The sequence below is a fragment of the Lithobates pipiens genome, unplaced genomic scaffold, assembly GCF_037356315.1.
Source record: "Lithobates pipiens isolate NorthernLeopardFrog02 unplaced genomic scaffold, aLitPip1_a1.2 Scaffold_23, whole genome shotgun sequence".
In the NCBI taxonomy this organism is placed as follows: domain Eukaryota; kingdom Metazoa; phylum Chordata; class Amphibia; order Anura; family Ranidae; genus Lithobates; species Lithobates pipiens.
In genome coordinates, this window is record NW_027507785.1 from 29,241,376 (window position 1) to 29,269,029 (window position 27,654).

The following is a 27,654-nucleotide window of genomic DNA, read 5'->3' on the forward strand; positions in this document are numbered from 1 at the left end:
ATTTTGCACAGGTGATTTGATCAGTTTCACTGCCTTAGTAATTACCACAGCTGTTTCATTTGAGGGAAATCTTAAAAACATGATCTGTAGGGGCGCCTTGAGGACTGGAGTTGAGAAACACTGGTCTAGCAGCAGCATTCATAATAGACTGAATGGGGGGATAGTCTGCATAAGGGTAGGCCATTAAGGAGAGAGTTGCAGTAGTCAAGGCGGGAAATAATCAAGGAGTGAATAAGTTGCTTTGTGGTGTCCTTAGTCAGGAAGGGTCGAATTCTGGAGATATTGCAGAGGTTAAGGTGGCAGGACTTAGCCAGTGATTGGAAATGGGGGCTGAAGGAGAGGTCAGAGTCAAGGATTACACATAGCACCCTGGAATGTGTGGGGGGACGTATGGTTGTGCTGTTGATCTTAATGGTAAAGTCATGGGGGAGGACCGGAAAGGAGGAAATAAAACAAGCTCAGTTTTAGAAATATGGAGTTTGAGAAAGTGGTGTGACACCCATGCGGATATGTCATTCAGTAAATTGGAGATCCATGAGGAGATCGAGGGGGTGAGTTGAGGAGTGGAGAGATATATCTGGGTGTCATTGGCATAGAGGTGTCACTGGAAGCCATGGGAGGTTATCAACTGGCCCAGGGAAGAGGTATAGAGCGAGAATAGGAGGGGCCCAAGGACGGAGCCTTGGGGTACCCCAACAGAGAGAGGAAGAGGAGCGGAGGAGATGGAGTTGTAAGTGACACTGAAAGTGCGCTGAGATAGGTAGGAGGAGAACCAGGATAAAGCAGAATCACAGAGACCAGGGGAGTGTAGTTTGCTGAGGAGGAGCAAGTGGTCAACTGTGTTGAAGGCAGTAGAGATAAGAGTATGAGTATGGAGTAATTGCCATTGGTTTTAGCAGTTATTAGGTCATTGGTGAGTTTTAGTAGGGCAGTTTCAGTGGAATTTTGTGGACGGAAGCCAGATTTTAGGGGGTCGAGAAGGTTATTGCCTGTGAGGTAGTGACTGATTTGGTCATGGACAAGGTGTTCGATGAGCTTGGAGGCAAATGGGAGCAGGGAGATGGGTCTTAAATTATTCAAACAGGTGGGGTCTATTGAGGGTTTTTTAAGTATGGCAGTAACCAGTGCATGTTTGAGCGAAGAAGGAAAGGTGCAGGAGAGAGGGAGAGGTTGAAGATGTGGGTTAAGGAGTTTAGGATAGAGTGGGAAGGTGGTTGCAGTAATTGTGAGGGGATAGGGTCCAGGGAACAGGTGGTGAGGTGGGCCATGGAGAGGAGTTTATCAACTTCATCTGTGGTAACTGGGCAGGAGGAGAGTATTGAGTGTGGTGTTGGACCTGATGTGTTGTGTGTTCAAGTTTCCTGCTCCCTTGAAAGAAAGGAATGAACAAAAAAAAGTAGGAAGGGTGGGTGAAACGGAAGGAAGGAGGAAGGACAGGTGGAAGGAGGGAGGAGAAAAATAAAGGTAGGCAATTAGAAAGGAAGGTACAATATTAGACATCTCCTGCATTGTCTTATTCCTACAGCATGATACCTTGAGTGATCTATTTAATATGCAGCAGGAAGGAAGGAAGAAGGAGAGAGAGAAATGGAGTAGGAAAGGAAGGAGTTTTCAGAAAAAGGAAGGAAGAAAAAAAAGGGAGTAAGGATGGGTAGGAAGGATGAAGGAAGGAAAGGAGGAAGGATTGATAGGGGAAGAAACAGAGGAAAAAAGAAAGGTAAAGAAACAAAGAGTGGAAGGAAACATGGAAGAAAGGAAAAATGGAGGAAGGAATGATAGAAGGAAGGAAGGAAAGAAAAAATGTGTTAAGGGTGGAAGGCAGGAAGGAAGGAGTGATAGAGGGACAAATCATGGAAGAAAAGAAGGTAAGGAGGAGCAAGTGGTCAAGAATAAAGAAGGTAAGAAGAAAGGGAGAAAGGGTGGGTGGAAGGAAGAAAGAGAAAGGAATGAAAATGGGTGGGGGGGGGGGGGGGTAAGAATGGGTAGGAGGGAGAAAAGAAGAAAGGAAGGAAGGAGAGAGGGATGGAGGGAGAAACAGTGGAAGAAAGAAAAGTAAGTGTAAAGGGTTGGTGGGAGTGAGGAACGAAGGAGGGAAGAATGCAAGGAAGAAAGGAAAGAGAAGTGGAGGAAGGAAGGAAGGAAGGAAGGAAGGAAGGAAGGAAGGAAGGAAGGAAGGAAGGAAGGAAGGGGGAGAAAAAGAAATGGAGGAAGAAAAGAAGGAAAAAAAAAAAGTAGGACGGGTGGGTGGAATGGAAGGAAGGATAAATGGAAGGGCGGGAAGTAGAGAAATATAGGAAGCCAACTAAAAAGGATGTACAAGTGTGTGGATAGTAAAAGATAATAAAAGAGGAGGTTAAGGGTGGAAGGGAAAAAGGAAGGAAGGGAGGAAAAGGGAAGGAAAAAAGGGAGCAAGGGTGGGTAGGAGGTAGGAAGGAAAGAGAGGAGGAAGGATTGATGGATCGAGGAACAGAGGACGGAAAGGTAAAGAAACAGAGGGACGGTAACAAGGAGGAAAGGAAAAAAGGAGGAAGGAAGGAAGGAGGCATAGAGGGAGAAATCATGGAAGAAAAGAATGTAAGAAGAAAGAGAAAAGGGTGGATGGAAGAAAGGAAAAGGTAGTAAGGAAGAAAAAAAGGAGGGTAAGGGTGGGTAGGAAGGAGGAAGAAAAAAAAGAAGGAAGGGTTAATTGTGGGTAAAAGGCAGGAAAGAAGCAGGGATAGTGGAGAAATGGCGGAAGAAAGGAAGGTAAAACGAAAGGGAGAAAAAGTGGGTGGAAGGAAGGAGAAAGTAAGGAAAAAGGGGGATAAGGATCGGAGGAAGGAAGGAAAGAAGTAACGAGGAAGGAATGAAGGGAGAAGAGTGGAATAAAGAAAAGTAAGGAGAAAGGGTTGGTGGAAGTGAGGAACGGAGGACAGAAGACAGCAAGGAAGGAAGGAAGGACGGAAGGAAGGATGGAAGCAGTGAGGAAGGAAGGAAAAAGAAATGGAAAAGAAAGAAAAGACTAAAGAAAGTAGGGATGGGTGAGAGGAGGGAAGGAAGGAAAAAAGGTGGTATGGGTGGGTGTAAGAAAGGGAAAAAGGAAGGAAGAAAAGATGGAAGCAGGGGAGGGAGAAGGTAAAAGAAATGGAGGAAGAAAGGAAGGAAAGAATAAAGGGAGGATATAGGAGAGAAAAGAATAAGGTTATTTGAATATTTGAATGCCAGTATGCCAGGATAAACATATATACTGCATATATACACATCATTACACTTTTTTCAGAAGAATCAACACTAATTCTACGAAGATGAGTTGAAAGCATTAGAAAGCGGATGCCGGTAGAAGCCGTGTCGTATTCTGGCTACATGGACATATGCTGGTAGTGATTTGGTGTCAGATGTAGTTGGAAATCTTCCTCTACAGACAATGATTGTGGAAGACGTCTCTGGGCACACACTGTCATTAATCTGGGATCTTCTATACTGTCATAGCACAATCCATCAGAAATCCAATCTCCTGGAATTACACTCAGCCTGGATATTTGTCACAATTACATTGTTTGTTCACTTCCAATCCTCCTCATAGGAAATCCTTTCATGAATCTTTATTCCTGATTACATTACCATATACCATACAAATCCAGATAATAGACGGGATTGGAAGGAAAAGCGTCTTGTGTTGTCTCAAGTCGTCATGTGACACAAACCATCCCCCCACCCCCACTGTCATTTTCAGAAAATATGCAAGACATTTTATGGTTGAAAGACTAAATGTAGCTTGTTGAGTAGTTAGAATAAAAAAAAACAAAAAAAAAAACAGTTCTGGCTGCTATACTCACCATGTCTCAAGAGCTGTCCCCTACAGGCTAACCGTCTCATCAATTCAGCATCGTTCTTCCTCCAGGTTGGATAACACCCACTTCCTCTGAGCCCAGGCCACCCAAGACCTGCTCCCATCCTGTGACCAGACAATGAAAGGAGAAGCAGAACGGTGATGAGCTCATCTCTCTGTCACTCTGCTCTCTCCTCTTATCAGCTACACAACTGCATCGTTATGATCGCAAAATTTGTCAATTCAAAAATTCCTAAATTCCTAAATTCTTAAATCCAAAAATTCCTAAACTCCTTAATTCAAAAAATCCTAAATTCCTAAGTTCAAAAACTCCTAAATTCAGATATTTGTAAATTCATAAATCTGAAAATTCAAAACTCTGAAAAAAGAAAGAAACTTCGAAAGAACGAAAATTCGAATTAATAACTAACTAACTAATAATAACTAACTATTAAATTATAGGTATTGGAATTTTCCTTTCAAATTTGGCTGATAGTGAACGTAACGAATACGAATTTATCCGAAGTTATGAATTATCCGAAATAACGAATTCCGCACCGAAACAAATGGAACGGAACAAATTAATAAAATATAATAAATAAAATAAGTTTTATTATTATTATTATTGTTATTTATTATTATTCATTTGTTCCGTTTCATTTGTTTAGATGCGGCATTCGTTATTTTTTGGATAACAAATGCCACATCTAAACAATGGAAAAAAAATGGAATGGAACAAATTAACAATAAATAATAATATTAGGTTTTTATTATGATTATTGTTATTTATTATTATCCATTTGTTACACTCCCTTCGTTTAGATACGTGTTAGTTTTTTCGAACAATTAGTAAATTTGGATAAATTCATATTCGTTACGTTAACTAACAGCTAAATTTGAAAGGAGATTCCAATACCTATAATTTAATAGTTAGTCATTATTTCAGATTTTCAAATTTTCAGGTTTTTGGAATTTCAAATTTCCGAAAATTTTGTAAACGGGTTTTCATTAATTTGGATGCTTCCGAATTAACGAGTTTATCGAAATGTGTTTAAAAAACGAATTTGGAACTAAATGAATTGCACATGTTTGCTATCAGTATTCTTCTTGACAGCATATGAATTGATTGGCTTCTTGTGCTGCTTCTTCCTCTCCATTGAGCTCTGCTGTACAGAGACTGCAAGAGGCCAATACAGGGTCAGATTCAGGAACTCACACTGCTTGTATTTGAAAAATTACATTTAGACCCCATTGACACTATAGGCATTCCCGCTTGTGATTTTCTTTGCTGATTAGACGCGTGCAATTTGTTTCGTTTCAAATTAGTTTTTTTTACGACTTTATCCAAATAAACAAAAACCCCAAAATTTGAAAATCTGAAATAATAACTAACTAATAATTAACTTAACTATTTCTAACTATTAAATTATATGTATTGACATTTCTTTTAAAAATTTGTCTGTTAGAGAACATCATGAATATGAATTTATCCGAAGTTATGAATTATCTGAAATAACGAATGCCACATCTAAAGAAATGGAATGTAACAAATTATTAATAATAAATTACAATAATAATAATCATAAAACTTTTTATGATTATTATTATTATTATTATTATTATTAATAATAATAATTCATTCTGTTCCATTTGTTCAGATGAGGCATTTGTTATTTCAGGTAATTCGTAACTTCGGATAAATTTGTATTCGTTGCATTGACTAACGAAATTCCAATACCTATAATTTAACCACTTTAAGACCGGGCCTCTTTTTTAGATGTGTTGTTTGCAAGTTAAAAACATTTTTTTTTTTTGCTAGAAAATTACTTAGAACCCCCAAACATTATAAATTTTTTTTTCTAACACCCTAGAGAATAAAATGGCGGTCATTGCAATACTTTCCATTACACCGTATTTGCACAGCGGTCTTACAAGCGCACTTTTTTTTTTTTAAATACACTTTTTGGAATTAAAAAATATAGAAAAATTAAGACAACAGTAAAGTTAGCCCAGTTTTTTTTTTTTTTATTTTGGGAAAGATAAAGTTATGCCGAGTAAATTGATACCCAACATGTCACGCTTCAAAATTGCGCCCGCTCGTGGAATGGCGACAAACTTTTACCCTTCAAAATCTCCATAGGCGACGTTTAAGAAATTCTATAGGTTACCAGTTTTGAGGTACAGAGGAGGTCTAGGGCTAGAATTATTTCTCTCGCTCTACCGATCGCGGCAATTCCTCACATGTGTGGTTTGAACACCGTTTTCCCATGCAGGCGCTACTCACGTATGCGTTCGCTTCTGCACGTGAGCTCGGCGGGACAGGGCGCGTTTTAAAAAAAAAATCTTATTTTACCTTTTATTTTTTATTTTTACACTGTTTAAAAAAATGTGTCACTTTTATTCCTATTACAAGGAATGTAAACATCCCTTGTAATAGAAAAAAAAAAAAAAAGCATGAGCTTATATATGAGATCTGGAGTCAAGAAGACCTCAGATCTCATATTTACAATAAAATACAATAAAAAAAAAAAAAAAAAAAATAAGTAATTTAAATAAAAAAATTTGAAAAAATTCCCCTTTAAGAACTATGGGCGGAAGTGACATTTTGTCATCGCTTCTGCCCTGCAGTGTCATGGAGATGGGTGGGGGCCATCTTCCCCTCACTCGTCTCCATACCAAGCCAGGAGAAGGATCTGATCGCCTCCACCGCTACCGACGGCTCTGGTAAGCGGCGGAGGGCACCGGATCGTGGCGGGGGGGGGGGGGGGCCCTCTCCCTCCATAGATAAAAGTGATCTTTCTGCGAATCTGTCACAGAGACCACTTTTATCTTGTGCCGAACACGGGGATACTGGGGTTATGGCAGCTATCGGGATGTACATTGGCGTGCGGCAGTCAGGGAGTGGTTAATAGTTATTATTAGTTATTATTTCAAATTTTCGGGTTTTCTTCCTTATTTTCAAATTTAAGAATTTATGCAATTTTGAATTCACGAATTTATGAATTTCTGGATCTTCGGATTTTTTAATTTTCACATTTGTGAATTTAGATCATAACAAATGACCTGGAAAACAAAAAATAAATAAAACCGAATAAAGCGGAAAATGAAAACAAATGTACTTTTTGACAGTGCACATTTCTAATGCTCATGCAGCAATGCATGTCACGCATAGGGCAGCCCCCTTCACTTTAACCACTTTCAGACCGGACCATTTTGCTGGTAAATGACCAGAGGTCTTTTTACACTTTGGCACTGCGCTGCTTTAACTGGTAATTGCGCGGTCATGCAATGTTGTACCCAAACAAAATTTGCGTCCTTTTCTTCCCACAAATAGAGCTTTCTTTTGATGGTATTTGATTGCCTCTGCGATTTTTATTTTTTGCGATATAAACGTAAAAAGACCGCAAATTTTGAAAAAAAATGATATTTTCTACTTTTTGTTATTAGAAAAATCCAATAAACTCAATTTTAGTCATACATTTAGGCCAAAATGTATTCAGCCACATGTCTTTGGTAAAAAAAAAGTCAATAATTGTATATTTATTGGTTTGCGCAAAAGTTGTCACATCTACAAACTAAGGTACGTTTTCTGGAATTTACGCAGCTTTTAGTTTACGACTGCCTATCTCATTTCTTGAGGTGCTAAAATGGCAGGGCAGTACAAAACCCCCCCAAATGACCCCATTTTGGAAAGTAGACCCCCTAAGGAAATTGATAAGAGGCATGTTGAGCCCATTGAATATTTTATTTTTTTGCCTCAAGCGATTGAATAATGACAAAAAAAAATTTTTTTTTTTTTTTTTACACAAAGTTGTCACTAAATGATATATTGCTCACACATGCTATGGACGTATGTGAAATGACACCCCAAAATAAATTCTGCTGCTTCTCCTGAGTACGGGGATACCACATATGTGGGACTTTTTGGGAGCCTAGCCGCGTACGGGGGCCCCGAAAACCAAGCACCGCCTTCAGGCTTTCTAAGGGCGTAAATTTTTGAGTTCACTTCTCACTACCTATTACAGTTTTGAAGGCCATAAAATGCCAAGATGGCACAAAACCCCCACAAATGACCCCATTTTAGAAAGTAGACACCCCAAGCTATTTGCTGAGAGGCATGTTGAGTTAATGGAATATTTTATATTTTGCCACAAGTTGCGGGAAAATTACAAACTTTTTTTTTTTTTTTTTTTTTTTCACAAAGTTGTCACTAAATGATATATTGCTCACACATGCCATGGGCATATGTGAAATGACACCCCAAAATAAATTCTGCTGCTTCTCCTGAGTACGGGGATACCACATATGTGGGACTTTTTGGGAGCCTAGCCGCGTACGGGGCCCCGAAAACCAAGCACCGCCTTCAGGCTTTCTAAGGGCGTAAATATTTGACTTCACTCCTCACTACCTATTACAGTTTTGAAGGCCATAAAATGCCAAGATGGCACAAAACCCCCACAAATGACCCCATTTTAGAAAGTAGACACCCCAAGCTATTTGCTGAGAGGCATGTTGAGTCCATGGAATATTTTATATTTTGCCACAAGTTGCGGGAAAATTACAAACTTTTTTTTTTTTCACAAAGTTGTCACTAAATGATATATTGCTCACGCATGCCATGGGCATATGTGAAATGACACCCCAAAATAAATTCTGCTGCTTCTCCTGAGTACGGGGATACCACATATGTGGGACTTTTTGGGAGCCTAGCCGCGTACGGGGCCCCGAAAACCAAGCACCGCCTTCAGGCTTTCTAAGGGCGTTACAGTTTTGAAGGCCATAAAATGCCAAGATGGCACAAACCCCCCCCAAATGACCCCATTTTGGAAAGTAGACACCCCTAAATTTAGGGGTACACTAGTGAGACTAGGTAATAAATGGCGGGTGCCCTGAAACTATAAAAAAATAACTAACCAACCAGCGTCACCTGTAACAGTTATATGGTGATCACTGGTGAAAGGGTTAACTAGGGGGCAATCAGGGGGCTTTATGCGGTAGTATATGGGGGTCCCTGGCGCTATAAAAAGCTGCGGCGAACCTAAATACCTACCTGCCTAACTAGCGTCACCTGTGACACTAATACAGCGATCAGAAAAACGATCGCTTATTAGGCTGGGTTCACACTGGAGCGATGCGGGAACGCCACAAATGCGCGGCGGGTTCCCGCATCGCATGCCTCCCGGCGGCAGTTCACACTGCCCTATGCGAACTGCTGGGAGTGTCAGTGAAATGTTACTGACACCCCCAGATCAGTTCGCATATCGCAGTGCGATCTGCAAACTCGGATCGCATGGTGTGAACACCCATGCGATCCGATTCTGCTGCGGGCCAAAAAAAGGGTCCCGTGCGAATTTGCGGCGGGTGCGGCGGGTGTGGCGGGTGCGGCGGGTGCGGCGAATGGCTGAACTCGAATCGCACAGAGATCGGATGTGATTTGCACTGCAGTGCGGTGCGAATCACATCCGTTCTCAAACCGCTGCAATCTGAACCCAGCCTTAGTGACACTGGCGACGGGGGGTGATCACGGGGTTAAACCTTTATTGGGGGGGTTAGGGGGGTACCTTAGAACTAAAGGGGGCTAACCCTAACTGCCCTAACAGTTATTAGTCACAAATGACACCCGCCGGGTGATCAGGGGGTTAAACCTTTATTAGGTAATAAATGGCGGGTGCCCTGAAACTATAAAAAAATAACTAACCAACCAGCGTCACCTGTAACAGTTATATGGTGATCACTGGTGAAAGGGTTAACTAGGGGGCAATCAGGGGGCTTTATGCGGTAGTATATGGGGGTCCCTGGCGCTATAAAAAGCTGCGGCGAACCTAAATACCTACCTGCCTAACTAGCGTCACCTGTGACACTAATACGGCGATCAGAAAAATGATCGCTTATTAGGCTGGGTTCACACTGGAGCGATGCGGAAACGCCGCGAATCCGCGGCGGGTTCCCGCATCGCATGCCTCCCGGCGGCAGTTCACACTGCCCTATGCGAACTGCTGGGAGTGTCAGTGAAATGTTACTGACACCCCCAGATCAGTTCGCATATCGCAGTGCGATCTGCAAACTCGGATCGCATGGTGTGAACACCCATGCGATCCGATTCTGCTGCGGGCCAAAAAAAGGGTCCCGTGCGAATTTGCGGCGGGTGCGGCGGGTGTGGCGGGTGCGGCGGGTGCGGCGAATGGCTGAACTCGAATCGCACAGAGATCGGATGTGATTTGCACTGCAGTGCGGTGCGAATCACATTCGTTCTCATAAACCGCTGCAATGTGAACCCAGCCTTAGTGACACTGGCGACGGGGGGTGATCACGGGGTTAAACCTTTATTGGGGGGGTTAGGGGGGTACATTAGAACTAAAGGGGGCTAACTCTAACTGCCCTAACAGTTATTACAGTCACAAATGACACCAATGCAAAAAAAAAAAAAAAAAAAATGACATTGGTGTCACTGTGACTGGGGGGCAGGGGTAATTGGGGGGGTGATCGGGGGGTAAAGGGGGGGTGTGAGTGTGCCTGGCATGTTCTACTGTGTGTGTAGAGTGTTGGTGCAACTCACCGATCCGCTCTCCTCCGTGTCGGAACGGAAAATACCGACACGGAGGAGAGAATACATCACTTCCTCTCCTGTGTTTACATTACAGGAGAGGAAGTGATGTCACCGGGGATTTCCATTCGTCGAGAGCGATCGCGAGGGGGTGGCCATGAATGAATGGCCGCCCCCTCATCCCGGATCGCTCTCGAAGAAATGCCGACCGCCGCAGGCACCGGGGGGGGGCCCGATCGGGCCCCCCACCCGCGGGCAGGCAGGGACTTATATATACGCCCATATGCCTGCCCGTGCCATTCTGCCGACGTATATCGTCGTGCGGCGGTCGGCAAGTGGTTAATGGGCTACCAGCCAATGCTTGGCCCTGAGCCAGGAGCGATTTTACACTGCTTGCACCACCTCAGAGGTGTGGGGAGGCCGGGGTGCTATGAAGTTATCAAGTTTATTCTGCTGGCCCCTTTCACCAGCCGTGATCTGCCTGCAATGCATAGAGCAGCACAGAGAACTAGTGATGTCACAGGGAAAAGGTATGTCATGAAAACAGGTTTTATTTAAAAGTTGAAATTAGCGTGCCGAACAGGGAGGATGGCAACATTTTAAGCAGCTTTAATCCAATGACTATGAAATGTGTGAAAACCGAGGTCCATTGGTTAGTTAGTTATTATTTCATATTTTCGAATTTTCGGGTCTTTGAGATTTTCGTTCTTATTTTCGTTCTTTTGAATTTTCGTTCTTATTTTCGAATTTCCGAAATTTCAGATTTTTGGATTTTGGAATTTCCGAAATTTCAGATTTTCGGATGTTTTCTAATTTTCTAATTGCCGAATTTTTGAAATATTACAATTTACGAATATTCAAATATTCAAAATATTCAAATTTACGAATTTTCGAATTTACAAATTTACATCAAAACTGAGGTCGATTGATGAAAAACAGGATGGAAGGTGTGAACGTTTTTTTTTTTTAAATATCCTGTCCAAATTACATATTACACTCCCTCTGTGCCAGGAAGGTTTCAACATTACAGAGCAAGTTCAGCGCTCAAAATGATTAAGCACTGAGGATTACTGAAATGATTAAGCACTGAGGATTACTGTACTGATTAAGCACTGAGGATTACTGTAATGATTAAGCACTGAGGATTACTGAAATGATTAAGCACTGAGGATTACTGTACTGATTAAGCCCCGAGGATTACTGAAATGATTATGCACTGAGGATTACTGTAATGATTAAGCACTGAGGATTACTGAAATTATCATGCACTGAGGATTACTCTAATAATTACGCACTGAGGATTAAAGTAATGATTAAGCACCGATTACTGTACTGATTAAGCACTGAGGATTAATGTACTGATTAAGCACTGAGGATTACTGTACTGATTAAGCACTGAGGATTACTGTAATGATTAAGCACTGAAAATTACTGTAATGATTAAGCACTAAGGATTACTGAAATTATTATGCACTGAGGATTACTGTAATGATGAAGCACTGAGGATCACTGCAATGATTAAGCACTGAGGATCACTGCAATGATTAAGCACTGAGGATCACTGCAATGATTAAGCACTGAGGATTACTGTACTGATTAAGCACTGAGGATTACTGTAATGATTAAGCACTGAGGATTACTGAAATGATTAAGCACTGAGGATTACTGTACTGATTAAGCCCTGAGGATTACTGAAATGATTATGCACTGAGGATTACTGAAATGATTATGCACTGAGGATTACTGTAATGATTAAGCACTGAGGATTACTGAAATTATCATGCACTGAGGATTACTGTAGTGATTAAGCACTGAGGATTACTCTAATAATTACGTACTGAGGATTACTGTAATGATTAAGCACCGATTACTGTACTGATTAAGCACTGAGGATTAATGTACTGATTAAGCACTGAGGATTACTGTACTGATTAAGCACTGAGGATTATTTTAATGATTAAGCACTGAAAATTACTGTAATGATTAAGCACTAAGGATTGCTGAAATTATTATGCACTGAGGATTACTGTAATGATGAAGCACTGAGGATCACTGCAATGATTAAGCACTGAGGATCACTGCAATGATTAAGCACTGAGGATCACTGCAATGATTAAGCACTGAGGATTACTGTACTGATTAAGCACTGAGGATTACTGTAATGATTAAGCACTGAGAATTACTGTAATGAGTAAGCACTGAGAATCACTGTAATGATTACGCACTGAGGATTACTGTAATGATTAAGCACTGATGTGAGAAAGGCGTTGACTGGCTGTCCACCATGGATTGTGTGTATGTCTTTTTGCTTTTTTTGCCATGATTTAACCACTTACCGCAAACCGCCGTAGCTGTAAGTTGGTACTTTGATGTAGAATACCGTTGTTATGGCAGCAGATAGCTGCCATAGACCACCCCCCCCCCCGTATTTTCAGAAATGGCGGTCCTCTCTCTTTATGATAAAAGTGGTCTCAGAGGCAGATTCACCGCAATATCACTTTTATTGGCGGCGCAAGAGGTGCCCACCCCCCCCTCCAGCCGCGTTCCGGTCGTCTCTGCAGCTTACCAGAGCCGTAGGTAGGAATGATACCCCCCCCCCACTCAACTCAATGTCGTTGGATGATGGAAGCGACATCAAACATCAAAAATACCTGTCCCGTCGCATGACAAGTCGCACTAGTGGAAACCAAGCCTTAAAGGGGTTGTAAACCCTCATGTTTTTTCACCTTAATGAATCCTATGCGTTAAGGTGAAAAAACACCCGGCAGTGACCGCCCCCCCCCCCCCCCGTTTTACTCACCTGACCCCAGTATTTTTTGCCTTGGCGGAAACACGCTGTTCCTCTCTCCACGGGGTCCCGGCTCTTGATTGAGTAGATTGATAGCAGCGCAGCCATTGGCTGCCGCTGCTGTCACTCAAATCCAATGACGCGGGCGCCGGGGGGGAAGGGGCCGAGTCCGGCATTCGTGTCTATGGACGTCGAATGCTGGACTCGGGAGCGTGCCCGCAAGGTAACCACCCTCCCCCCCCCCCCCCGGGGCTTGTCCTAGGGGGTTATCTGATGTGGGGAGGAACTACCAGCACCGACAGGGGACCCCAGAAGATGAGGATCGGCGCCACTCTGGAGGTATGACATGTTTGTTATTTTAAATAAATAAAAAAAAAAAATTAGCCATTACAATCACTTTAAGGGTTATTTAAAAATACATTTTTATAATCATTTTTATTTTTTTTTCCAAGACAAATTCCATCATACAATACAACAGTTATAATAATTACATAACCACATACATATTTACTCCCACATATATATAGATTTTTCTTTTTTCTACTTTCTCATGTATACTACATAAACAAACATACTACATCATACTAAATAAACAAACAAACACAAAAAAATATTTTTATGAAGTAAATATTTTTTGTAAAGTATTTTTACAGTCATAGTCATCTATCTTTTGGTTGGTTTGGAAAAAAAAAAAAGTGCCATTCTGGTAAAATGCATTACCAACATTATATTCGTGCAACATTTCAATAATACAATTCTATTCAATTCCGGTACCGGTGCTGGAAACACGTAAACTAGATACTTAAACATAGGGACCAAATAAGAAATAAATATATTGAATTTACATTTTTTTTTTTTTTTTGTGTGTTTGGTAAATTCACAATGATGTAAAGTTGGTATATACATCTTTAAAGCGGAGGTCCACCCTAAAATGGACCTCCGCTCATGGGAATCCCCCCCCCCCTCCGGCGCCACAATCGGCACCTTTCAGGGGGGAGGGGGGTGCAGTTACCTGGATAATCCAGGTAACTGCACCCACTTCCGGGCTAGCTCTCTGCGGAACGAGGCGTACGTTACGCCCCGTTCCGCAAGCGCCCGCCCCCTTCAGCAAGTGCCCCGCTGCCTGCTGGGAAACACACAGCTCCCAGAGGCAGCGGGGACCGTCCGGATTGCGCCGCGCGGCTCGCGCATGCGCAGTAGGGAACCGGGAAATGAAGCCGAAAGGCTCCATTTCCTGATTCCCATACCCAAGATGGCGGCGGGACCCGGCAGCCGAGCGAGCGATCGGCTTCGGGTGCCGACATCGCGGGCGCGCTGGACAGGTAAGTGTCACTATTTAAAAGTCAGCAGCTGCAGTATTTGTAGCTGCTGGCTTTAAAAAAAAAAAAAAAAAACGCGGAGTCCCGGTGGACTCCCGCTTTAAAGAGGAAGTAAGGGCTAAAAATAAAAATAAATAAAAATAAATAAAAAAACACACCCTGTAAGGCAAAGGCATAATGAGCTAGTATGCATAGCATACTAGCTCATTATGAATAAGTTACCTGAGAACGAAGCCCCCGAAGCGGTCCTCCGTCTTCATGTCTGCCGCTGACATGTATCCCAGAGTGACTTCCGGGTTTCGCTGCTCTGGCGCTGTGATTCGCCGGAGCAGCAATGCCATCACTCCCGCCTTAATCTAGGCTTACCTGTAGGTCAAAGTTGGTTGTAAGGGTTTACAACCACTTTAAGGCCTCATGCATGCTGGAGCTTAAAGAGGAATTGCAGTCTGCCCACATAATTTGCTAAACGCTCCTCCGTGTCCCCGTATCCATGCACACAGGAGTTTAGAGGTGGGGGCAAGGGGAGGAGTTTTTGAGCATAAACAAATTGCTGAAAAGTGCCTAAACGCACATAAACACGTGGTAATGCTAGTTAGTTAGTAAGGCTAATACACTCTAATAGCCAGAATAAAATAAAGCCGCGTTCCACCCGCAAATTTTTTTTTAACGGTTCCCGAGCGGCACACGCAGATGTACGTCAGCAGAATGGCACAGCTGGGCAAATGGGCGTACCTGTACGTCCCATAAAATTTGCCACGGCGCGCTGGCCGGGACCTCCGTGAGTCAGACTGTGGGTCCCGCGGGGATACCCATGATTGTCTCACGGAGAGGAAGAACGGGGAGATGGTAATGTAAACAAGCATCTCCCCATTCTGCCTAGAGACAGTGTCGATGATCGCAGCTCCCTGTGTTTGGGAGCAGAGATCAGTGATGTGTCGCACACAGCCTCGCCCCCCCCCCCCCCACAGGTAGAATCAATCCCTAGGACACCCTTACCCCGCCCCCTAGTGGTTAACCCCTTCACTGCCAGTGTCATTTACACAGTAATCAGTGCATTTGTATAGCACTGTTTGCTGTATAAATGACAACGGTCCCAAAAATGTGTCAAAAATGTCCAATGTGTCCGCCATAATGTCACAGTCATGATAAAAATTGCTGATCAACACCATTACTAGTAAAGAAATATATATATATATTAATAAAAATGCCATAAATCTATCACCTATTTTGCAAACACTATAACTTTTGCGCAAACGCTTATTGCGATTTATTTATTTTTTTACCAAAAATATATAGAAGAATACGTATCGGCCTAAACTGAGGGAAATTTTTTTTTATATATTTTTGGGGGGATATTTATTATAGCAAAATGTAAAAAATATTGTGTTTTTTTTCGAAATTCTCGCTATTTTTTTGTTTATAGCACAAAAAATAAAAACCGCAGGGGTGAGAAAACACCACCAAAAGAAAGCTCTATTTGTGGGGAAAAAAGGACGTCAATTTTGTTTGGGAGCCACGTCGTACGACTGCACAATTGTCAGTTAAAGTGACGCAGTGCCAAAACGCAAAAAAAGTTAAAAGTCAGCAGCTACAAGCACTGTAGCTGCTGACTTACATAATAAGGACACTTACCTGTCCAGGGAGCCCGGGATGTCAAACCGCCCCCCGAAGTCATGCGCCACCATTCTTTTTTTTTCCAATGCAACAGCTTTATTGACGTAAAATGTGATTAATGCATCGACAGAGGTACTTGTACAGGTACAAATAGCTGACACCCTTATTAGTGCTTAATCATAGCAAGCCTCTACAAAAGGTACATTAGAAGCAATGTGGCATTGCCTCCATCCAAAACTTTTTTGAACAATAAATTAATACTTGATCCCTGTTTATGCTTTCAATATTAAATTTCTCATGGTTCCTTATGGTCAGACTCAGGCTCCATTCACACTAATGCGTTTTTCATGCTTTTTGCAGAAATGCATTTCGTTTTTTTTAACATGCATCCTATGCATTTTTGTGCCTCTGCATTTTTTGAAAGGGTCGTTGACTTTTTCTTCCAGCAAAAGGCAGGCATGTGATAGACTTCAATGGACCTGCATCCAAAATGCAAGTACTGCGTTTTTACTGTGATTTTACCATGATTTTACACAGTTTTATGATTTGTGGTTTTTTTTTGGCTTTACATTCACTTTACATGTAAAAAGTTGGTTGCTAAAGAGTGAGCCGCCATGTTCTCAACAACCGATGGGTCACCAGCCGCCAACGGGCCTCCCCGCTGACAGCCGAATGCACAAAATAATAATTTCCAGCTAAACAAATTCACGGAAAAAAAAGGCATGGGATTCCTCCCCCCCCCCCAAACCACACCAGACCCTCTGGTCCAGCATGGGCCCAGAGGGGTCACTCCCCATGCCAATACCCCCAAAAAATGACGTGGGGTCCCCCCAAAATCCGCACCAGACCCCCACCCAGCCTGGCAAGCCAGGAAAAGGGAGGGGACGAGAGAGGGGGAGTGGGGGCTCCTCCGGGCAGGGGACCCCCCACCCTAAAGCACCCCGTCCCCATGCCAATGGGGACAAGGGCCCCACCCCCACAACCCCAGGCCGGTGGCCGCCGCGATTCTAATTAAGAGAAACCACCAGTGGAGCCTTGTGGCTTCACTGTCCGTTTCCTACTGCACATGTGCGAGTCGTGCGGTGCTTTGTGAATGGCCGGGGGTGGGGGCTCGTCGAAGAAGACGTGATGTCCTGTGCCATGGACCAGATAGATCGGAAATACAGGCTGTACTCGGGGCTGGACTAGGACAAAAATTTGGCCCTCGACTTCATCCAGACCGGCCCATTTTAATTTTGCAAACAAGCACAAAAACAGTATATAAGCTATACGCAATTATGCAAAATAACATAAGTAGCATAACATAAGGAGTCCTCACTAACCTCTTATTATTTCACTTATTCTCCTCTGTATTTTTTCTCATCCTTCTCACATCACTGCGTAAAGTTGAGGGCGAGCCACACAGCCATTACTTGGCAGGCTGTCACTGAAACCGGCCCACTGAGCCATCGGCCCACCGGGAAATGCCCTGTAGTCCCGATGGCCAGTACATGCCTGGCTGTACTTCATAAAAAGGTAAGTTAGAATAAAAAAAAATAAAAAAATGTTATTAGCCAAAAACGAGGGGTGGAGAGGTTGTCTTTTGTTTAAGATCATAGCTCCCAGCTGTCCCTGATTTCGAGGGACTGTCCCTGATTTGGAGCAATGTCCCTCTGTCCCTCTTTCCTCCTCAATTGTCCCTCATTTTGGTCTGATCTATAAAGTTGTATATAACATACACTATTTATCTTTCAAAAAGTGTTTCCCAGTGCTAAACCTTTCATTAAAATCCTAAATTACTGCATTTGTAAATATGAAAAGCCAATATATAGTAATAGAGTAAAAAAAAAAAAATCTTTTTTTTGGGGGGGTTAATTCTGCGGCAGGGGGCGCATCCTATGCCTTCATACTTCTGTTAATAGGTGTCCCTCATTCCCATCTCAAAAAGTTGGGAGGTATGTAAGACCACCTCTCCAAAGTGGGTGGCTTTAATACTCTGACCAATAGAGTCGATAGAATGCATTAACGCCAGATGTGTGAACGCATGTTAATCTGCATAAATGCCCATAAACACGCATGCAAAAAACACATGCCCATTTTTCTGCAGCTAAACTCCTGTTGGAGAAAAGGCGTCCCAGGGAATGTATGCGGCCCAACCTTCCTCCTAGAACAGTGATGGAGAACCTTGGCACCCCAGATGTTTTGGAACTACATTTCCCATGATGCTCAAATACACTGCAGAGTGCATGAGCATCATGGGAAATGTAGTTCCAAAACATCTGGGGTGCCAAGGTTTGCCATCACTGGTCTAGAATGACATCAAAAATAAGGACCGAGTGCACATAGGCAGATATTTTACGTCCACTGAGCAGTTTATTTTTATTTTATTTTAATTTTTTTTATTTTTTATTTTTTAATCCCGGTTAGAGATCCCCTTTAAACGCTGACCTCAGCCAGCATGGGTTTTGGTTCACTTACTTTGCAAGTCTGATCCTCCAGTTGTACAGACGTTTTCCCGTATCCCTCGATAAACTGTGAAATGGTAATCTTGGCTCGATGATCGGAGGAGGCTGATAAATTAGAATGCTCTAATTAGCAGTCTCTTCAATACATGCGATGGTTGAGTTGTTATTTATTCTGCAGATTGGGATGAAGTCTATCCAGGGTGAGGAATCCGCCGTGTGTCTGATCTTCGCTGCGCTCTCACCAACTTCACCTGTCTGGGATGTGATGATGCAACCAGGCAAGGCTGCCGTGCAAGAGCCAAGCAAGGTGTCTGCACTAATCACAGGTCACTCCAAGCAGAGGGAAATATTCAATGATATAGAGGAGAATATTTATTATAATAAAAAGGAAACAACGTTATTTAACCACTTCAATACCAGGCACTTAGACACCTTCCCGTCCAGGCCAATTTTCAGCTTGCAGCACTGTCGCAATTTCAATAGGAATTGCGCGGTCATGCTACGCTGTACCCAAATGAAATTTTTATCATTTTGTTCACACAAATAGACCTTTTGGTGGTATTTATTCACGACTCTGTTTTTTTATTTTTTTTGCGATATAAGTGAAAAAAGAGCGGAAATTTGGAAAAAAAAAAAACAATATTGTCTTTATTCTATTTTAAAAGAAATCCAATAAAATCTAATTTTGTCATAAATTTAAGCCAAAATGTATTCTGCTACATGTTTTTGGTAAAAAAAAAAAAAATACCATTAAGTGTATAATAATTGGTTTGTGTGATCACGGACATATGTACGCAAATGATCATGTACAGATGTGCGCAGGTGATCATGGACATATGTGTGCAAATGATCATGTACAGATTTGCGCAGGTGATCACGGACATATGTGTGCAAATGGTCATGTACAGATGTGCGCAGGTTATCACGGACATATGTACGTAAATGATCATGTACAGATGTGCGCAGGTGATCACGGACATATGTACGCAAATGATCATGTACAGATGTGCGCAGGTGATCACGGACATATGTGTGCAAATGATCATTGGGACATGTGAGTTTACTGTTATATATGTGGGGGACATGCATTTTGGAGATCATTACTATGTGGGGACATGTGTTTTGGGAACATGTGTGTTTGCTTTGTGTGAGGAGAGCCGATTGCCTAACAACCAGCTGTTTGTTTACATCACATGCCAGCCGCGATTGGACACAGCCGTCATGTAATCAGGAGGGCCATTCACAGAGCCCTCCTGCCGATCTAAGATGTGGTGCGTCCGGGTGACATGAGCGCATTATGATCATGCCGCTGCCCGAAAATGCGTGCGCCAGAATGTACGTGGGGCACACGTAGGGTTGCCACCTGTACAGGATTCACAGTCTGGGTTTTGAATCTTGTGTCCAGGTTTCAGGCAGACTTAAACCCGGACACATTATTCAGTAGACATGTGCAGAGGGAAATATTTTGTTTCGGAATTTAGCTTTCATCTGAAAAATACATTTATTTAGTTACTCCCGAAATTCGTTTTTATTTATTTAGTTTTTCGTTCAAAAATTGCATTCGTCCGAAAATCCACATGAATTACGGTCGAATCTGTCTTTGAAGGCTTATGGTGTCTGTCGAATGTATAAAGAAGATTTGGCGGAGCTGCTAAACTCTATATAGCCTATAGGCGGAGCATTTGACTCCGGAAATGTACGATTGCAGCGTTGTACAGTTTCGATGCTCCGTCGAATATTATTATAAACGTGTGTGTTTTTCACTGCTTTGTCGAATCTCCGTCGTTCATGTTGAATGAATGGTCTAAGTCTCACAGTGTCAGGTGTCAGATAGTGAGTGACTGATAATAACGAATATGGTGGCAACCCATGAGAGCGACATGGAGGAATTGGAGGACGTTCCTGGGCCATCTACAAGTGTTTCTGTATATATATATATTATATACTCGTTCAAACAGAAACTGGTGGACTGGTGATAGCGATCACTGATCAGACAGGTAACAAGATTCTATAATAATAAATCCCCCCTACATCACAGGCAGCCTCTGAGGCTATCACAACAACACTAGCAGCAACACTAGTATCACTATAAGGTTCTCACACTAACACAATAGCAGCAGATTATTAGGAAAAAGTTAAGTTGAACTGTAGCTTGCTTCACTATTGTTCTGCTGCTGTGCTTATGCTTAATAATAATTTGGGTTCTCTGACAAGTGACAATTCAAACGGACTAGAAAAGATCTACTGTCTTCTGAAATGATTCAGTGTGTGTGTCTCTCTTTGCTAGCTATTGTAAGTGAAAGTAAGTTGGCTGTATGTGTGTACTTAGTTCTAGCTATTTTACTGCTCCTCCTTTTTGGTTACAATCAGCCAATACCATTCATCATCATCATTATTTTTATTTTACTTCCCCCACCCAATTCCAGAATCTTTTCTCTCTGTTGAATATTTTCTCTCTGTCGAATCTTTTCTCTATATGTCGAATATTTTCTCTCTATGTCGAATATTTTCTCTCTGTCTAATCTTTTTTCTCTGTCAAATCTTTTCTCTATATAATCCTGGACTAATAGAGGTAAGGTTAGGCACATTCATCCATAGGTTCAATAGACACAGATTGTTATTGTCAGAGTCACGTCGAATCTCCTATTCTATATTGAACTGTTGTAACAACGAAAAGGAAAATAAAGCATTTATTTATGTCGGATCTTTCGTTTTTCGGATTCTGTGCTTTCGTTATCGTTTGTCAAAACAAAAACGAAAATACCTGAAATTCGGCCGAAAATGCATTCGGACGAAAACAAATGCACATGTCTATGATTCGGACCGGGCTGTAACCCAGATAGTCACACACAAATCTGTTACCACCCGGCAGCTGCAAGTGGCTGTCTGGGGACAGGTCCTGCATCACTGGGGGGCGGGGCGATGATGTAAACAAGAGCAATTTAGCCACAACCACTGTTTGCTGCTGCACGCTATGCCCACCGCATTACTACTCCCCTTGGGGCACCCATAGGTGTCCCAGGCCGCTAAAAGGCTTGGGTTTAGCTTGAAGAAAAGGTGGCAACTTTACGTGCACGTGATCCCGCTCCTTTCGGAGGGACGTTCCTGAACGTCCACTCAGAAGGAGAGAGCGCCCACTCGGCCGCACATATGCAGTAGCTGGGTGGGAAGTGGTTAAAACATGATTTCATTTTTTTTTTTTTTGTTACATATCAAGGCCTGTGAACTCCTGCTGCCTCTTTGAAGTCACTTTCTGTCTAATACCGCGTACACACGATCAGAAATTTCGCCAGCAAAAGTCAGATGAGAGCTTTTGGTCGGAAAATGCGACCGTGTGTATGCTCCATCTGACTTTTGCTGGCGGAATTCCCACCAGCAAAAGATTGAGAGCAGGTTCTCTATTTTTTGGTCGGAAAAAGTTCCTGATCGCCTGCAGCAATTCCGACGCGCAAAATTCCTACGCATGCTCGGAAACTATACGGCTCGTCGTAGTGTTGTACGTCACTGCGTTCTTGACGTTTGAAAGTTCAGAGAACTTTTGTGTGACCGTGTGCATGCAAGCCAAGCTTGAGTGGAAAAAATCTTGGATGCTTTTTCCGACAGAAATTCCGCTCGTGTGTGTACGGGGCATTAGGCCTGATTCACACCTATGGCACTTTTAGTGCTTTTTGCATTTTGCAGATTTGCACCGCAGAACATGTTCCATAGGAAACCATGGTAAATGGACTAAATAAAATATCAGTAAACCAAGAGAGTATTACTGATCCAAGCGCTCAAATGGATCAATAGTTTAAATGCACACCAGTAGCTATTATAAGCAAAAACGATCAATAAAATATGCTAAAAAAACAAAACTGTAATTTCAGCATTAAAGGGGTTGTAAAGGTAAAAGTTTTTTCACCTTAATGCATTCTATGCATTAAGGTGAAAAAACATCAGACAATGTCGGCCCCCCCAGCCCCCCGTTTTACTTACCTGACCCCTCAAGTCCCGCACTCACACCCGACATCCTCTTCGCCAATCAGCCTGGCCGCTGATTGGTTACAGTGGATGGATTGAAAGCAGCGCAGCCATTGCGGGGCCGAGACAGCCGCCGAGGGACCCCTTAAGACCAGGTTCGGGGGCCAACCTGTGCAAAATGAGCTACACAGTGGAGGTAAGTATAACATGTTTGTTATTTAAAAAAAAACGAAAAAAAAAAAAACCCTTTAACAGTGCTAATAAAGTAAATGAATACAATATAAAGTGCAATAGAGAGAAGTCCTTTATAGGATCTATCAATTGTGGAATATACAGGAAAACTCATTCAAATGTGTAAAAAGGCCCTTGTATCTCCATATACTCTGAGATCTGATCTGATCTTCCCAACACAGTGTAAAAAGACTAGACACTAAAGTCTGTCACCACCTCAGCTTTGGACCTGGCTCCTATCTCCGAATAGATCACTTTTTCAATCAGTGATAGTGATAGGGATTCAATCATAGATGCAAAGAAAGAGGGGGGAGCTGGCATAGCGTAATCTTGTTTATTCGATTAAAAGCTCACACACATGGTAATAACTGCTTACATGATAACACAAGTGAAACAACATGTAAATAGCGGCTGCATTTGAGGGGCGCTATGAGGCTGCATTTGATGGGCGCTGGTGAGGCTCAATTGATGGGCTCTAGTAGGCTGCATTGATGGGTGCTGGTGAGGCTGCATTGATGGGCACTGGTAGGCTGCATTGATGGGCACTAGTGAGCTAGTATTGATGGGCACCGGTGAGGCTGCATTTGACGGGGCGCCGCTGAAGCTGCATTTGACGGGCGCTGGTAAGGCTGCATTTGATGGGTGCTGGTAGGCTGCATTGATAAGTGCTGGTAGGCTGCATTTGAGGGGCACTGGTGAGGCTGCATTTGAGGGGCGCTGATGAGGCTCAATTGATGGGCTCTAGTAGGCTGCATTGATGGGTGCTGGTAGGCTGAATTTGATTGGTGCTGGTGAGGCTGCATTTGATGGGCACCGATGAAGCTGCATTGATGTGTGCTGGTGAGGCTGCATTTGATGGGCGCTGGTGAGGCTGCATTTAATGGGCACCAGTGAGGCTGCATTGATGAGTGCTGGTGAGGCTGCATTTGAGGGGTGCTGGTGAGGCTGCATTTGAGGGGCGCTGGTGAGACTCAATTGATGGGCTCTAGTAGGCTGCATTGATGGGTGCTGGTGAAGCTGCATTTGATGGGTGCTGGTGAGGCTGCATTTGATGAGGTTGCATTTGATGGGCGCTGGTGAGGTTGCATTTGATGGGCGCTGGTGAGGCTGCATTTAATGGGTGCCGGTGAGGCTGCATTTAATGGGCGCTGGTGAGGCTGCATTTAATGGGCGCTAGTAGACTGCATTGATGGGCGTTGGTAGGCTGCATTGATGGGCGCTGGTGAGGCTGTATTTGATTGGTTCTGGTGAGACAGCATTTAATAGGCACTGGTGAGGCTGCATTTGATAGGCGCTGGTGCGCTGAATTTGATGGGGCGCTTCATTAAAAAGGTGGGGTATACCTGGGCAGGGCAAATGGGGTGGAGTCAGGGGTGGAGCCAATTAGGTTTCACCTAGGGTGCCAAAAATCCCTGCACCAGCCCTGCTCAGGGTGGTGCGCCACTCTATCCAATCCTAGAAAAAAATGTTTGCCAGAGTTAGGCAAAGCTATGCTGATGACCATGCTAGCATAAATAAATAAGTAGAAAACAGTTAATTGTTACTTTTCTGGGAGGAAAATTGACCCTCGTATTTCCCAATGTTGCCCATATATCCAAAAAGCCTAAGGCACCTTGTCATTGAAACATTCACCAAATCTATACTCTTATCCTGTCCTCCCCTCTAGCAAGGATCACGTGACCAGGGGCTTAGGCCTTCAAACATATGACCGGCGGCACTAGAGAAAAGAGTATCTTCTATAACAAGATCACCTTCAGTAGGACAGCATGGGTACAGCATTGTTGGGATCTAACAGAAACTCTAAAAGAAAAAAAACTCAGAGATAGTAAATCATTTACTCAAACTATAACATGCCAATATTAGCCTGAGCTTATGCGCAGAAAACAAAAATTGCGCAACAACCAACTGTTCTTCACCATAACAAAATATAAATGTGTAAGGATTGACCAAGTCAAAAAATTTGGTGGACTTTGTGGGCACACAATGAGTGGGAAAATCAATAAAAAGGTATACCTTTTTTTTCGGACCATAACACACACTTTTTCCCCCAGAAATATGGGGGAAAATGTGCCTGCGTCTTATGGTGCACATATATACGCTTGGCACCGCCCCCTGCCGCGCTCCGGAGCACTCCGCAGCACTCCGTGGCCTTGGCCTTAGGAAAGGTTGCGGCTTCGGCCTAGCTCCGGAGCGACGGCCATCTTGGTGCACCCGCCGTTTGCAGTGTGATTGCTCCGTCAAATGACGGAGCGATCACTTGTAAACAAACCGGCGTTATGATGACGCCGGTTCCTCTCTCCCCTCTGTGTACAGTCACAGCCATCCCTCCATACCCTGCCAATACTCTGCCATACTCTGCAATACTCTGCCATACCCTGCCAATACTCTGCCATACCCTGCCAATACTCTGCCATACCCTGCCAATACTCTGCAATTCCCTGCCAATACCCTGCCATTACTCTACCATTACTCTGCCATACCCTGCCATTACTCTGCCATTACTCTGCCATACCCTGCCATTACTCTGCCATACCCTGCCAATACTCTGCCATACCCTGCCAATACTCTGCCATACCCTGCTATTACTCTGCCATACCCTGCCATTACTCTGCCATACCCTGCCGTACCCTGCCAATACTCTGCCATACCCTGCCAATACTCTGCCATACCCTGCCAATACTCTGCCATACCCTGCCAATACTCTGCCATACCCTGCCAATACTCTGCCATACCCTGCCAATACTCTGCAATTCCCTGCCAATACCCTGCCATTACTCTACCATTACTCTGCCAATACCCTGCCATTACTCTGCCATTACTCTGCCATACCCTGCCATTACTCTGCCATGCCCTGCCAATACTCTGCCATACCCTGCCAATACTCTGCCATACCCTGCCATACCGTGCCATTACTCTGCCATACCCTGCCATTACTCTGCCATACCCTGCCGTACCCTGCCAATACTCTGCCATACCCTGCCATACCCTGCCAATACTCTGCCATACCCTGCCAATACTCTGCCATACCCTGCCAATACTTTCTATGGTAAAGGTCACTCTGCATTTTCTATGGTAATGGTCACTCTGCATTTCATGGGCAGTGGAAAATATTTTAGTACACCATTTGGTTCAGAATATTTTTTTTTCTTGTTTTCAACCTCTAAAACCTAGGTGCGTCTTATGGTCAGGTGCGTCTTATGGAGCGAAAAAGACAGTACATTTTATTACAGCATAATAATAAAGCAAAAACAAAAACATATGACCAACATATAACCAACATACAAACAACACCCTGTATGGACACAGTAACCAGTTACCCAATAATGCAGAAATCAAGCTTTTGTACCTTAGATCCAGCCCTCTGTAACTGTATTATTGGGTAACTGTGTCCATACAGGATGTTGTTTGTATGTTGGCTTTATGTTTTTTTTATTTTAATGATGCTGTAATAAAATGTATACTTTTTTTATTGGTTTTCCCCTCTCATTGTGTGCCCACAAAGTCCACCAGTTGTGTGACTTGGTCAATCCTTATACATATATTTTTGATGTTGACACGGTGAGGGTCTTCCCTACCAGCAAAATAATATAAAATGTAATATTATTTCCTGAATCTATCCAGATTTCTTTCTCGGCTTTCCTCCGGTATTAGCATTACTCATTGATACATTTACAAAAAGTAAAAAAGTTTTGGCAAAATTGGCTCTCCAGATGAACAACAGATTGAACACATATTTGCTGCAAAATAATTATCCAACTTGTTAGCTCAATGTTAGACAAATCACAGGCTTCTGCTAATTTCATTCTTCATTCCCGAAATGTGGCCCATGCACGGAAACGCACCAGATTTTCTAAACACCGGGGACTGCCCACTCCCGACCCCCAGTCATCGTAATGAGTGCCTTATCGAGTTCCTGCGTATGCCTGATGAGAGTGACATTGTGAACCGAGGGCATTTTTTGTTTTTGTTTTTTGTGTTATAAAAGACATGGGAAGATGGCAGAGCAAGTACATCGGCATGGTGTAGAGTCAACTTTAAGATTGAAATAAAATATCCAAATGTTGGACTTACAATCTTGTGCTGTAAGAATTTAGGACATGGGCATCAGCTCCTTAATGCATTCCCTTGTGGTCGCTGCTAACAGCAGACACCCCAACCTGCAAAAACTAATTTCAGGGAGGTGGAAAACTTATTTCAGGGAGGTGACACTTTGTGCAGCCTTATCAGTGCCAATGAAATGCAGCCTGATCAGGACCAATGAAATGCAACCTTACCAGTGACATTGAAATGCAGCCTTACCAGTGCCAATGAAATGCAGCCTTACTAGTGCCAATGAAATGCAGCCTTACCAGTGCCATTGAAATGCAGCCTTACCAGTGCCAATGAAATGCAGCCTTACCAGTGCCAATGAAATGCAGCCTTACCAGTGCCAATGAAATGCAGCCTTAACAGTGCCAATGAAATGCAGCCTGATTAGGACCAATGAAACGCAGCCTGATTAGGACCAATGAAATGCAGCTATACCAGTGGCATTGAAATGCAGCCTTACCAGTGCCATTGAAATGCAGCCTTACCAGTGCCAATGAAATGCAGCCTTACCAGTGCCATTGAAATGCAGCCTTACTAGTGCCAATGAAATGCATCCTTACCAGTGCCAATGAAATGCAGCCTTAACAGTGCCAAAGAAATGCAGCCTGATTAGGACCAATGAAATGCAGCCTGATTAGGACCAATGAAATGCAGCTATACCAGTGCCAATGAAATGCAGCCTGATCAGGACCAATGAAATGCAGCCTTACCAGTGCCAATTAAATGCAGCTATACCAGTGCCAATTCAATGCAGCCTGATCAGTGGCAATTAAATGCAGCTATACCAGTGCCCCTGAAATGCAGCCTTACCAGTGCCCATAAAATGCAGCCCGACCACACATAACTCTGAAACAGAT

At 43.1% G+C, this 27,654-nt stretch overlaps 1 protein-coding gene across 8 annotated transcripts in view; it reads right to left on the minus strand.

Annotated features, from left to right (window-relative positions):
- The window catches only part of TENM4 (teneurin transmembrane protein 4), a 2,098,843-nt gene that overhangs the window by 1,833,671 nt on the left and 237,518 nt on the right, over positions 1-27,654 (minus strand). Inside the window, exon 1 of one of the 8 annotated variants that reach the window (XM_077451382.1) lies at positions 18,531-18,756. The exons of the other annotated variants lie outside the window; for them this stretch is intronic. The gene's annotated coding sequence lies outside the window, so the exon portion shown is untranslated. Of the gene's footprint in view, positions 1-18,530; positions 18,757-27,654 lie in introns of those variants that run through there. 8 annotated transcript variants of the gene reach the window in all.